Below are 12005 nucleotides of genomic sequence, written 5' to 3' on the forward strand. Positions count from 1 at the left end.
GATCAGAGAGATATTCTTCTTGCAAATTAGCACATTAAAAAAGGACCAAACAATTTAGAAACATGGACAAAACAGCAGCTTAAAAATATAGCCAGCGATTCTAACTGGTCAACATACTGCATTTTTCTTAAGAAATCAACCATGTCAAACCCATTGTCACCCTTCTGGGAAAACCATCTTGAGTGGGTGTGGTTTGAAGTGCATTTTAAACACATGTAGAGAAGCCATCTGTGAATCAGCTGGGAGCAAATTAACCAGAGGGCCACAACTGAAAAAGCCTTGTGCCCACCAATTTGATTGATTTTACTGGCAGGCACCTGACACTGATTTGACTGTATGGGCAAGTTCATGGTGAAGACAGCCCTTCGGATAACCTGACCCCAAACTGTATGGGGCTTTAAAGTACCTGATGTATTGCCAGTACTTTGAACTGGGCCCAGGGATGCAGCAGCAATCAGAGGTACAAAGTGGGCATCCCATGTGCCATCCTCCCAGCCTCTACCAGCCTTGGGATGGCAGAATTTTGCATCACTTGAAGTGTCTGAGCCACCTCCCAAGGCTGTGTGAAGTGCATTATAGTTGCCTGGTCTTAATGTAACTAATGCATGAATTGGGTCATTTTTAAAGCTTAACATTTTCTTGTTAACAATTGTGAGCAACTATAGGGTCCTTTAAGAACTGGAACGTGGTATATATATTTTGTCCAAAGTATATATAATCCTAATCTCACTGACTTGTAGAGAAAACATGTGCTGTTCAGCTGAGCTTCAGGCCACAGTGAGAAGGAAATAATATGGTCCTTCACGATTAGTTGCAACAAAGGCAGAACTAATTATGAGACTGGCATCTCTAAATCAATTTTTTGTCTTACTCACAGATAGCAATCAGCCTGGGCACAGAATTCAGTTATGCAAAAGAAAAGCTGATCAGCACTTAATAGGCATGTCAGTACCCTGGTTGGAAAATTTAAAAAAAGCACCATCACCCTGCATGCACAGCCATTGAAACCCCCCTTTGGGAAAACGGTGAAATGATTCAATACAGAGAGCGGAGGAAACTTCTGCACAATTCACCACATCCAGCACTACTTCCCACAAAACGCTTAAAAATTTACAAAAGAGGGCTGCTTTCTGCTGAGTCCTACTATCCATCTTTCCGTATCAGCCTAATAATCAAGCTGGCCCAAATGACGGGCATGGCGTCTCCTTGCATAAAAAATGCCATATGTGTCATTTATGTGCCAACTTGTTCACACCATGACAAAGTTCTCACGTCTCTGAAATCATAAGCTCTAGGGTTTTTTTCTTTGTTCACTAGTGTTGTTATTATCATTACAATTATTTCCTTCCCTGGCCTGCCAGGGCCAACTTGCATACGCTTGAAAATCACAAGGCTTTGCATGTACAAGAGTGCACATTCCTTTTGCAGCTTCCCTTGTTAAAGGATATCAGGTATAAGGGCAGGGCTAGGAAATATCTCTTGCCAAATATCTCTGGAAAAAGTTGGACCAATGGTCTGACTGTATTAGGCAACTTCACATATGTGAAGAGAAGGTGAGCTAAGGAGAACAGCTTTGGTACTTCCAGAAGTCAACACTTTTGAATGAAAAGTGAAGTGTGACCATGCTGTTATAAGGAGTTACTCAGAGTTGGCACAGTAAAATTGTAGAGCTGGAAGAGACCTCAGATGTCCGCTAGTCCAACCCCTCTGTCGATGTGGGCAATCTGCTGCTACATTATCCCTGATAGGATGATTGAAAACCCCAAATAAAGAAGACTCCACCACCTTCCAAGACAATCTGTTTCAGTGTGGAACAGCTTACAATGTCAGAAATTGCTTTCTAATTTTTTGTTGAAATTCCCTTTCTTGCACATTGAATCCATTGGTCCTAGTCCTACCCTGTGGAGCAACAGAGATTATTTATTTAGGAAGCTTCTATGCCGCCCCATTCGCTGACGCCTCGGGGTGGTTCACAACAATAAATAACAACAATATAAAAACAATATAATTGGAGATGTCCTGGCCAAAGATGTAAAATCAATAAATAATATTAACAATTAAATGATGATGATTTGCTGGACCGTCTGTGTGACAGCCCTTCACATATTTGAAGGTTGCTATCATATGATTTCTTAATCATCTCTTCTGTAGGGTAAATACATCCAACTCCTTCAGTCTTTCCTAACAGGCTCCTCTCTCTCCATTTTAATTGATCTCTTTTGGATGATATCCTCATTAAACTGTGCTGCCCAGCTAAGAAGACATAATGGTAGCACTCCGTTCTACTGTGGTCTACTCACCCATGATTTTTTCCTATCTAAGTGCAGAACCGTAAATTTATCCTACTGAAATTAATTTTGTTATTTTTGAACATGCTGTCATTTTGAATCTTGTTTGTGTCTTCTGAGGCAGGAGGAGACAGATTTGGAAGTCTGATAGATTCTTCTGGGCACCAGAATAAAATGGCTGCCATAGGTAGGTGTGACAACCTGCCCAGAGGAATTCACAGAAAATTAACAGGGCAGCAACTGGATGCTCCCACTTCAGCTTGAAGCAAACTCAGGTGCCAGTAAGAAAACATTAAAATACTTTTAAAAGAAAAGTTGGGAAGAGGTAGTGCTTCTTGATGGACACCAAGAAAGGTGTCTTGGGGACACATTTGCTTTTCCCTGTTCTAAGCTATTAGCTACCACTTCCAGGCTGGTATCATCCACAGACTTGATGAGCATATTCTCTATAAATGTTCATGCCATTTATAAAAATGTTGAACAACATGGTTTGTGGAACAGAAACCTGAGACACTCTACTCATAAAACTGTAAAAAAATAGTGGCACCAATGAGAAGCAAAAAAGGGTCACATGATCAGAGAGTGGGAATGGGCATTTTCTCCAAATGTGGAACTCCATAGAGCTCAGTGAAGAAAAAAGAGGCTTAATTGTAGACTGGGATGGGAAACATCTATGGCTGATTTTGTCCCCCCACACAAATCCCTCAGGGGTTACACCCTTCCCTGGAACTGCTGCTGCCACAATGCCACTAGTTTTGGCAGTAGAGCTGCAATGGCAAAAGAAAGAGTCCATTTTATTTCAAAACATGGCACATATCCCCCACATGCCCTGTTTTCCAGTAACATTTTCCTATTGTCTTGCCTCCTCTGCACCACCCCATTCCAGCAGCAAACTGCCAGGCTTTCTGCTGCCATTGTGGCTGATTCAACAATCAGAATCAACAATTCACAGAGTGGGTTCCACATGCATTCTGCCCACGTGTTGCATGAAGACATATAGATATAGGTGAATACATCTGCATATATGTGCAGATCTTGTAGTCCTGGAGTTAAAAAAGTTTTTTTCTTGTTCACGGCATGTCTCTTCTGCCTAATAACCAATATACTCTGGACAAATCAGAAATCAACCATGTTCTGAGCATGAACTGCTGGCCTACACCCACTTCAGAACCACAACGTGAAGCAGCACGTGGTACGGTCAGGCCCAGTCTCCCAGAATGGCTCTCCGAGCTTGGCTTGGGACCTCCTGTTTGCTCCTTGACTTGCGTTTACCAATCAGTAGTAACAAGCACATAGGAAACCACAATTCTGCCCTCCCTACAAAATCCTGGGCTGACACCACATTATGGCATGGTGGGTAGTTGAAAGGGTGTTGGAAGAGTTGCAGCCTGCTGCTAGTACCAGTTAGGCTGCTTGGTAGATGGAAATGCACCACCAAAAGAAGAGGGCAGAGGATGCAGATTTGCATAGAAGAGGCATATTATATTTACAGATGCACATTTAGATACAATTAGGATAATGTTAATAGAAATACATCATACTGCAGCAGGGAAGACTGTGACCAGGTAATCTGCTCACCTGCCTGCTTAGTCTGCACAGTCTGCTTTCCAGGTATGGAGCTAGTCATGTAAAGAACTGCCATTTCTTGAACTAAGAGACTTGTGCATCCTACGCCTGCTAGGTTTTTCTGCAGGTTTTCGCTTGATGGTGCTGCCCTTTTGGTGCATGTTCCAGCCTAAGAATGGTCTCCCACTAATGTTTACACTCAACGGGAGTGTAAAGTCAGTCAGTCAATGGGAATGCTTATCAGTTCCAACCACAGACAAGAACATAAATTCCATGAAGCTTCCTTGAGATGTACTGCATTCAACTTCCATGGTTGGTGGAAGTTGGACTTGGCAGAAAGAAGATCCATAGTTTTCTCATAGAGTTGGCACAGGTGCCAGTCATCATCCTTGCAAGGATTGCCCAAATATTTTAGGGCAGGGGTCTCAAACTCGTGGCCCGCAGGCCGATTGCCGGGCAGGGCACGGGAGAGGGGCCCTGCAGCCTTCAAAGCGCCGGCGGCACCCGGGCCGGCCGCGGGATGAGCGGCCCACCACCACCACGGTGGTGGAATACTTGATGCAGCCCAGCCTCACCCAGACTCTACTTCCAGTGGCCCCCAGGTAAGTTGAATTTGAGACCGCTGTTTTAGGGAAATGTCTAGGTGAGCTGAACTCAACAAGAGTCAACTGCAGTGGCCACCTGGCTCAGCAGGTGACCAAAAGAGATGCTACGGAGCCTATGACAAGTTACTCAAGAGCCTGCTGCTAGGAATTTGATCCAAGCAATCAAATATTTTCTCTGTGCTATGAAAGGCCTAAAAATGATTTTAGGGATTTCAGTTTGTCTTTTGCTAAGGAACATGTGTGTGTTTGCTTGTTTGAATTTCCCCAAGTAAAAATGGAAAGGACAGAGGAAAGTAACTGATTCCAACTTACCCAGGATCCTTTGTAGGTGAATGGATCACAGCCTGGCCCCGTCCCGTATCCTGCTGTTTTCCTGCTTCCAGCTGGCCTTGGCTAATGCTTCCTTAGAAGTGAGGTTTTTCTTTGGGACCAAAATCTGAAGTGTTTTTTTCCCCAGAAAGGTATGATAATTTAGACCACCTCCTCACGGGACCCAGTTGCCTCGCCTGTGATGGATTCCCAGGTCACTTTCCTGCCGATAGTACAACTCTTATAGGATTTTCGAACTTAGAAGGAACAGCGTCCATAGCTTTAGTCTGAAGCTCAGCTTTGGCAAAGTCTGTTTCAGAGAGGTCGGTGAGTCGAAGGCAGCAAGGGCGTGTGGGAGACTGGATCCTCTTTCCAGACCCCTCTGCTCTTTCCCTCTCGCTTGAAAGCAGTGGTTTGGCAAGCTCTGGATGTGGGAGAAGTTAAAAATGTTTCTTATTACTGCCTCTTCCTGCCTGGCTTTTCTCCACCACTCCCAGCTAATAAAGCATTTCCTATTGCGGAGCACCGATCTACACCCCGCCACACACTCTCTTCCTTCAAAACATAGCAGGGCCCTGCACAATTGTTCTCTATGATCTCCTGTCCTTTCTGTAGCAGAAACAGCTAAACAATCCCAGTTGTCTTACCTCTCTCGATTCCCTTCCTCCCACCCCTCCCTATTGCTGCCTTCATTTAATGAATTTAAATTGACCAGTTTGGGAGCTGCCATTGATGCCTCTGTGAAATTATATCCTGTTACATTACCCTGACAAACAGCCAATTAGCCAGAAGCTCCTTAACTGGGGGAGCGGTGGGGTGGGGGGGTGTCTGCAAACTGGTGGGGGGGTGTCTGCAAACTGGCAATCCTCTCAGGTTGGTGGCTTATTGTCTGTTGGTGGGGGGGTGGGGTGTCTGCAAACTGGCAATCCTCTCAGGTTGCCTGCTCTGGCCTTCTTAGGTCCTCCTTGCTAAGTGGGGACTAATGCATGGTTGGGCCCCTGCAAAATGTCAGCCCTTGACTTCTTCATGGAATGGGACCTGTCCAGGGCAGGGAAGGGCAGACATCAGGCTGCTAAGACCTATTCACTAGAATCCCACAATCTGCCCACTGGAACTGCTTGCAAGAAAAGGGCAGAGGGGCTCTGGATGCATTCTCAAGGGCAGAAAAGAGGCGAGCCTGCAGCCCTTCCTTTCAAAAATTATGACATGCTTTATTCATTTCAGCAGCTTGATTTAGGTGAGAAAAGCCAGGTTAGGATCAACACCTGTGTTAGATTTCACCAGTTACCCATCAGCTCCTATAGTTTTCAGATTTTGGCTGGCCTCAGGCCTTGGCCCTGTTCGGGGGGCTGGAACTTTTGAAATCAGAAGGTAGCAACAAGTCTTGTATTGTTGATTTATTGTCAGCTACAGCAGCCTTTAAACGCAAACCAGAGCCTGTGGTTTAACACTGAGAAGCAGCAGGAATGTGTGTTTTTACTACTCTACCTTGAGTGGACCTGACTGGAACAGGACTTTGGAGGAAGACTGGAGAGCAGAACTCATGGGACATTTCGGCTGCAATCCTATGTACACATACCTGGAAGAAGCACTATTAAACATACTGGAACATTCCTCTCAGTAAACCTGCACAGGATTGCAGGTTTGGGCTGTTATATTTGTAATGCTAAGGGGGACACTATGGGGAAGACCTGAGCACAAAGGGAAGAATGGAAATTGCTGTTCACTTTATTCTAGACTCTTAGTATATTGTCATTACTCCCTCTCATAGCAAACTCTGGTAGTGAGAGTGCCAAGAGAATTGGAGCTTAAAATGGGATAAGAGGAAGATATCATGCTTGGGGTTTGCCGAAGTACAAAAGGTCATTTAAAAATTCCTAATGAAGTAAACAACTCAGCCCCTTGAGAAAAGAGTAATGGAATGTGAGTGTTAATTGTGAAAGAAAACCAGAAAACCAGGGGAGGGGGAAGACGAAATGGAGCACTCTGGGGAAGGCCATGACTGGCTGGAAAGCCCCCTGAATAGCAGGTTGAGATACATTGCAACATTCAGAGGTGAGGATATGCTGCAACATTCTGCTGCAGTCCTGCAGTCCTACTTCTATTTTTGAATGTTTAAATCACATGCGATTGATTTCCCCCCTAAATTGTGCATTGGATTATCAAGATCCCTGTCCTGCTGCCTTTCTTCATTAAAATCCCTGCAGAGGCCAAACAACCATATTCAGTGTGCTCTACTCTTGGAGGCTAGCCTCAATCATTTTCAATGCTGGCAGATGCCCTTCACCAGAGGGTTGATGCTGATACTACAGGAGTTCTTACTTGGGAATGTTAAAAAGATGGAGAAATTCTAAACTCATGCTTTCTTCTGTGGGCTGGCCCTTATTTGTGCTCAGTATAGGGCAAATTCGTGTTCAGTTCCTTCATCCAATGCAATGGGATAATGTTCACTGGTCTTCCCTGAATGTTTTCTTGTTCAAACTGAATCTGTATTATTTATGTTGCTACCCTAAAGGTCAAGGAGGAAATAAGCTCATTCTATGTGGTTTCTGGAAGCACAGTCGTTATGTCTGAATCAGGCCTTATAGTTTATCATTGGCCACGATCCTAAAGTATCATCCGTAGAGTGTTAATTCCATTTATCTCATTGAGGCAGATCTAAGGAAACATGCCTAGGATTATATTACTGAAATTAGAAATGTAATGAATTATTAAGATTTAATTATTTCTGTCATGATATCACTGAAATTTGTAATGGCAAGTCTTTTTCTGTTTATTATATGCAGCTGGAAGTTTTGTGTCCTTTCCTTTGTGATGGTTTGTGTATATAAGCTCTAGTATATGGTTAAGAATTTTTTCTCTACAGCTTAATCATCTGAAAGGCAGATAAGGCAAACTTTAGAAGGAAAGTTTAGAAGTACAATTCTATAGAGATACATTCCTCACCCACTTGTATGGATTTTTTTTTTTTGAACAGTCATAAGTCCCAGTTACAAATTACGCATTGCCCTGTCAAAAAACATCCATTAGCTAGCCTGATGTCAAAGCAACTTTCCCTTAGAAAATAGGGTGGAATATACTTCTGCATTTTTCTGAGCAGCTAGAGTCATGGGGACAAGTATGTATCATCCTGAGGACTGTTTGGGATGGGGAGGGGGAGATGAGGATTTCACAACAAAGAGGATATAATCTCACCTCCTTCTTAAGCAAAGATTGCTTGCACCTTTGCTTTTATTTATTTATTTATTTATTTATTCGATTTATATCCTGCCTTTTTCCTACAAAGGGCTCAAGGCAGCTTACATCATTCTCCTTCTCCATCTTATCCCCACAACAACAACCCTGTGAGGTAGGTTGGGCTGAGAGTCTGTGACTGGCCCAAGGTCACCCAGTTGGCTCCATGGCTGAGCAGGGACTAGAACCCAGATCATCTGAGTCCCAGTCCCATGCTCTTAACCACTACACCACACTGTCTCTCTTTACAGCTTGCCTTTTGATAGCTGTCAAGAGAAAGCAAAGGGTGGACAAGTTGATTTGGACTCTGTTGGGGTCAATGTCCTGCTGCTGCCTTCTGATAGCAGGTACGACACCCCCCAATATTTCCACACTGAGGATCCTAATTTGTGCATTCATGCAGCTATGCTCCTACATAGTGACACAAGGGTGGCTAAAACTTAAAAAATAGCACACATTGCTTATACAATTTGTTTTGAAACTTTACCAACCACTGATAGCTCCTCCCAGGGGCTTCTCTGGCACTTTAAAGCATTTGCCAGTGGCTGTCAATCTCAATAAATAAATAAATAAACTCAGAGCTGCAACAAACCAAAAACAGCTAGTGATTGTGGCGAGGAGGTGGAGACAAGTCAGTCCTCCTATGGGGATCCTTGGGCTATCCATGGGAAAGAGGATGGGACAAATAACTCACAGTAAGCCTGATCAACTAATAACCCACTGTGGTTTATTGCTAGGGTGGGTTAAAATGATGTGTGAACGTGTCCATAAAGGCCTTAGTACAGTGAGAATGCTCCCAATCTCCAGGTGGAGGTCTTCATCTCCTCTAGTAACACCTCTGCACGCGGATGCATTGCAGAAATATTAAATGTGCCACATCTCTCTCAGTGCTAGCAAAGCTTAATCTGAATTCAGCAAATGGGCTTTTCCTCTTATATTGAAGCACAGCCAAAAATTCTGTCTCAAGCATCACATCTCTACTCACCTCCAGTGCCTCAAGGCATGACACTTCCTCAAGTCCTTTTCTGCACATCCAGTGCAAACACAACTGTACAGGTCATTTAGCCTTGGTACCCAAAGGCTTGTTTCTGCAACCAAGGTATGATCTGAAGGGTATAACAGCAAAGATTCTTGTTGCACCTGAGAGGCTAAAAAATTAAGGCATATGCCACCTCATTAGATGTATCTAGTCTACAAAAATGATGAATTTGTTCATCTTTAAGCTACAACAGGAATCCTTGCTGGTTTTACTGCACCAGATAAACATGGCTGTCCTTCTAGAAATTATTGCACAGTTATCTTTACCTGGCTTTGTCCAGGTTCTGTCCATGGCAGCTTTCATGCTCAGCTCAACACAGCCTCACTTTCCATTCTCAGTCAGGTGAGAGTCTCCTCCCTTTACAACAATAAACAGACCTGTGTTCGGTAGAAAGACATTTGAAAATATTAGAACGCTTCATCTCAAACATCACTTATTACAGTTTCTATACGCAGCATCTTCTGGCTGTCTTTTTTGGTTTATTTTTATATGTAGTTTTCTGCCTCCATCTGTTCCAGATACTCTCTATAAAATTCCATTGAAACGGCAGCTTTCCCTCATGAATTATTTAGTGCTTTGGGATGAGACCAGAAGCGTGTGCATCTCCCTCCTGCTCTTTCTCTGTGTACAGATATAAGAAACTGGTGTTAACTAATACATAGCAGGTGGAGGCAATTCTACAGTTGCAATTCTCCATTGCACTAGCTTCTCTGATGCTGCTACACCAGTGATGAGAACAAATGGGCACTGCCAGGTTGGGATGGTTCCAACACGGGGCTGTACGCTTCCCAATAACTGCCATACATTTATTGATTGAGGGCACAATCACTGTCTAGATGGCCACACAGAAATTCAGAGCCCCAGCTCCAACCTCTGGTGAGAGCTAAGGCTCTGGCTTTGGAGGACCCTCTCTCTGTCTTCCCAGCTGGTGTTGGGAAAGGGGACGGGGGGGGGCAGGGGTGAGGCCGCACAGGGATATGAAGCATCCTCATGGTGCCTCAGCCCCTCTTGCTCATGCTCAGAGAGAAAACACTTACAGCACCGTCCAGGGTGGCTGCTCATAACCATCCAAACTTGAAGGATTATGGGCATCTAATCGAAAGCTTCTGCCACCCTGCAAAAGACATAGGTGGCTGATTTTAGCTCTCTCTGTCTTTTGCCCTGTTTGCAAAGAGGGGGGACTGATGCACTGCCAGGATTCTTGGTATCCTGGCCTCATTCTCCCCCAGCTACTCTTGGAATGCCTCCCCGCATCCCAAGTGCTAGTCAGTTGCAAGGGCGGAATGTACTTACTGGATGGGCCTCCAGCCTATCCTGTGACATCAGGACAGTGCCTAGTGAAGGCAACCCTGGTCTCTGTACCCTTCCCACCCTCCACTGGATACCCAGAATCCTCTGAGTTTGGAGGGTTATGGGCAGCCACTCCAGCTGTTCCCCTTAATTTATCTGCCACATTGTGAACAGCTGAAGTGGTCTGGCCAGACATAAAAAATAAACACATCCTGATGCCATCTTTCCTCCAAACAGCTTAAGGCAGCATAAATACCCAGGCTAGCTTCATCAGCTCTCACCACTAACACACTGCTCTTAATAGAACAAAGGGAGGCAGTCCCCATCAGAAAAAAAGGGTTTGCTAACACTATAATACAATAATATCATTCAAATACACTCTCTTTTTTCTTTATACAAGGGGTGTGACTAAATATGGGTAGAGCTACTGTTAAATCATTACAGCTAAAGGAGAAAGCTTGGAACCACTCAACAAACATAGCTTACAAGAGTTTTGTACTTCCATCACTCTGCTAGGCTGCGATTAGGATTAACTCTTCTATCAGTATAGTGATTGAAGTGTCTTATGAGTGTCACTTGCACTGAATCAGCGAGACTAAATAAAATATATATTTTCTGGAATGGATGATATGAGAATGTGTGCATTTGTATTTTTTTGTATTTTTGTATTTAATGGTAATTTAGTATGTTCTATTGTATTTCAATGTATTTTATTGTGTTGTAAGCCGCCCCGAGGTTTCGGCAAGGGGCGGCATAGAAATGTTATAATAATAATAATAATAATAATAAGAAGAAGAAGAAGAAGAAGAAGTAGGGAAATGCTTTAAAATTGAAGTTCACTGTTTTAAAAATTCTAAATGTCATTTCAAGTTTTGATTCAGTGTAAGGACACTTTATGACATTATAGGAATGAAGCAAGAAATAGTGAAGTGCAATTTCTTCTCTGAAATGTCTGGCTGTGAAAGACCTGGTATCAAGCTCTTCTCAGAATTAATGCTGTCAAACCATTTTCCCTTCCCAAATGCGTGGGTCATTACAGATCATCTGAGTTTATCAGAGAGCTGCTGAGCTTTCAGGGCTGTTCGTTATCTTAGCCCATTAAGCGATTTCAGACTCTTGGATAGGAAAGAAAAGAACTTTGTGGAGCCTGCATCCCTCGAATTGGAAATAAACAGTTTTGATCTGATAACTGCAGATCTGCTGCCATGCAGGCAGGAAAAGGAAGTCTCCTCCTTGCAGGAAATGTGTCTCGGAATACCTTTCTATAATCGCGTGAGCCATCTTTCCTCCTCCTTGGAAATCTCGGCTGCCCACCCGCCCGTCGTGGAGTCAGTTGGCCTCGTTCTATTTCTGAACTGAACTTTCATCGCGGCTCCTTTTGACAGCCGAAAGAGTTGCTCGGCAAGAGCTCGTGACATCCGTAGTTTTCCTTCGCAGGATCATGTGGTTGGGCAAGAGTATTTCGTATTAACTCACGGCTCCAGAGCCGCCGGGCAGAACAGGGAAGGGGCGACTCCTCGTCCGCCCCGCGCGGTCGCGCCCTCGGCCCTTCCTCCGCTGCACAGCAGGCGGCGATTTCGTGCCCAGAATCTCCCCCCACCGGGGCACATGGACTTTCAGCAACAGGGCTGCTTAATCCGTTGAATTGCTGCCCGTTTAACAAGTTTTAAAGGC

At 44.1% G+C, this 12005-nt stretch overlaps 1 protein-coding gene across 2 annotated transcripts in view; it reads right to left on the reverse strand.

Annotated features, from left to right (window-relative positions):
- The window catches only part of ACVRL1 (activin A receptor like type 1), a 57423-nt gene extending 45690 nt beyond the window's left edge, over window positions 1–11733 (reverse strand). The window contains exons 1-3 of one of the 2 annotated variants that reach the window (XM_044422002.1): window positions 11590–11733; window positions 9308–9418; window positions 4772–5192 (exon numbers count right to left, since the gene is read on the reverse strand). The gene's annotated coding sequence lies outside the window, so the exon portion shown is untranslated. The remainder of the gene's footprint in view (window positions 1–4771; window positions 5193–9307; window positions 9419–11589) is intronic. The other variant, XM_044422003.1, reaches the window with a different exon arrangement.
- Between the last annotated feature and the right edge of the window lie 272 nt (window positions 11734–12005).

This window comes from Varanus komodoensis, unplaced genomic scaffold (assembly GCF_004798865.1).
Source record: "Varanus komodoensis strain SLA01 unplaced genomic scaffold, ASM479886v1 scaffold12, whole genome shotgun sequence".
In the NCBI taxonomy this organism is placed as follows: domain Eukaryota; kingdom Metazoa; phylum Chordata; class Lepidosauria; order Squamata; family Varanidae; genus Varanus; species Varanus komodoensis.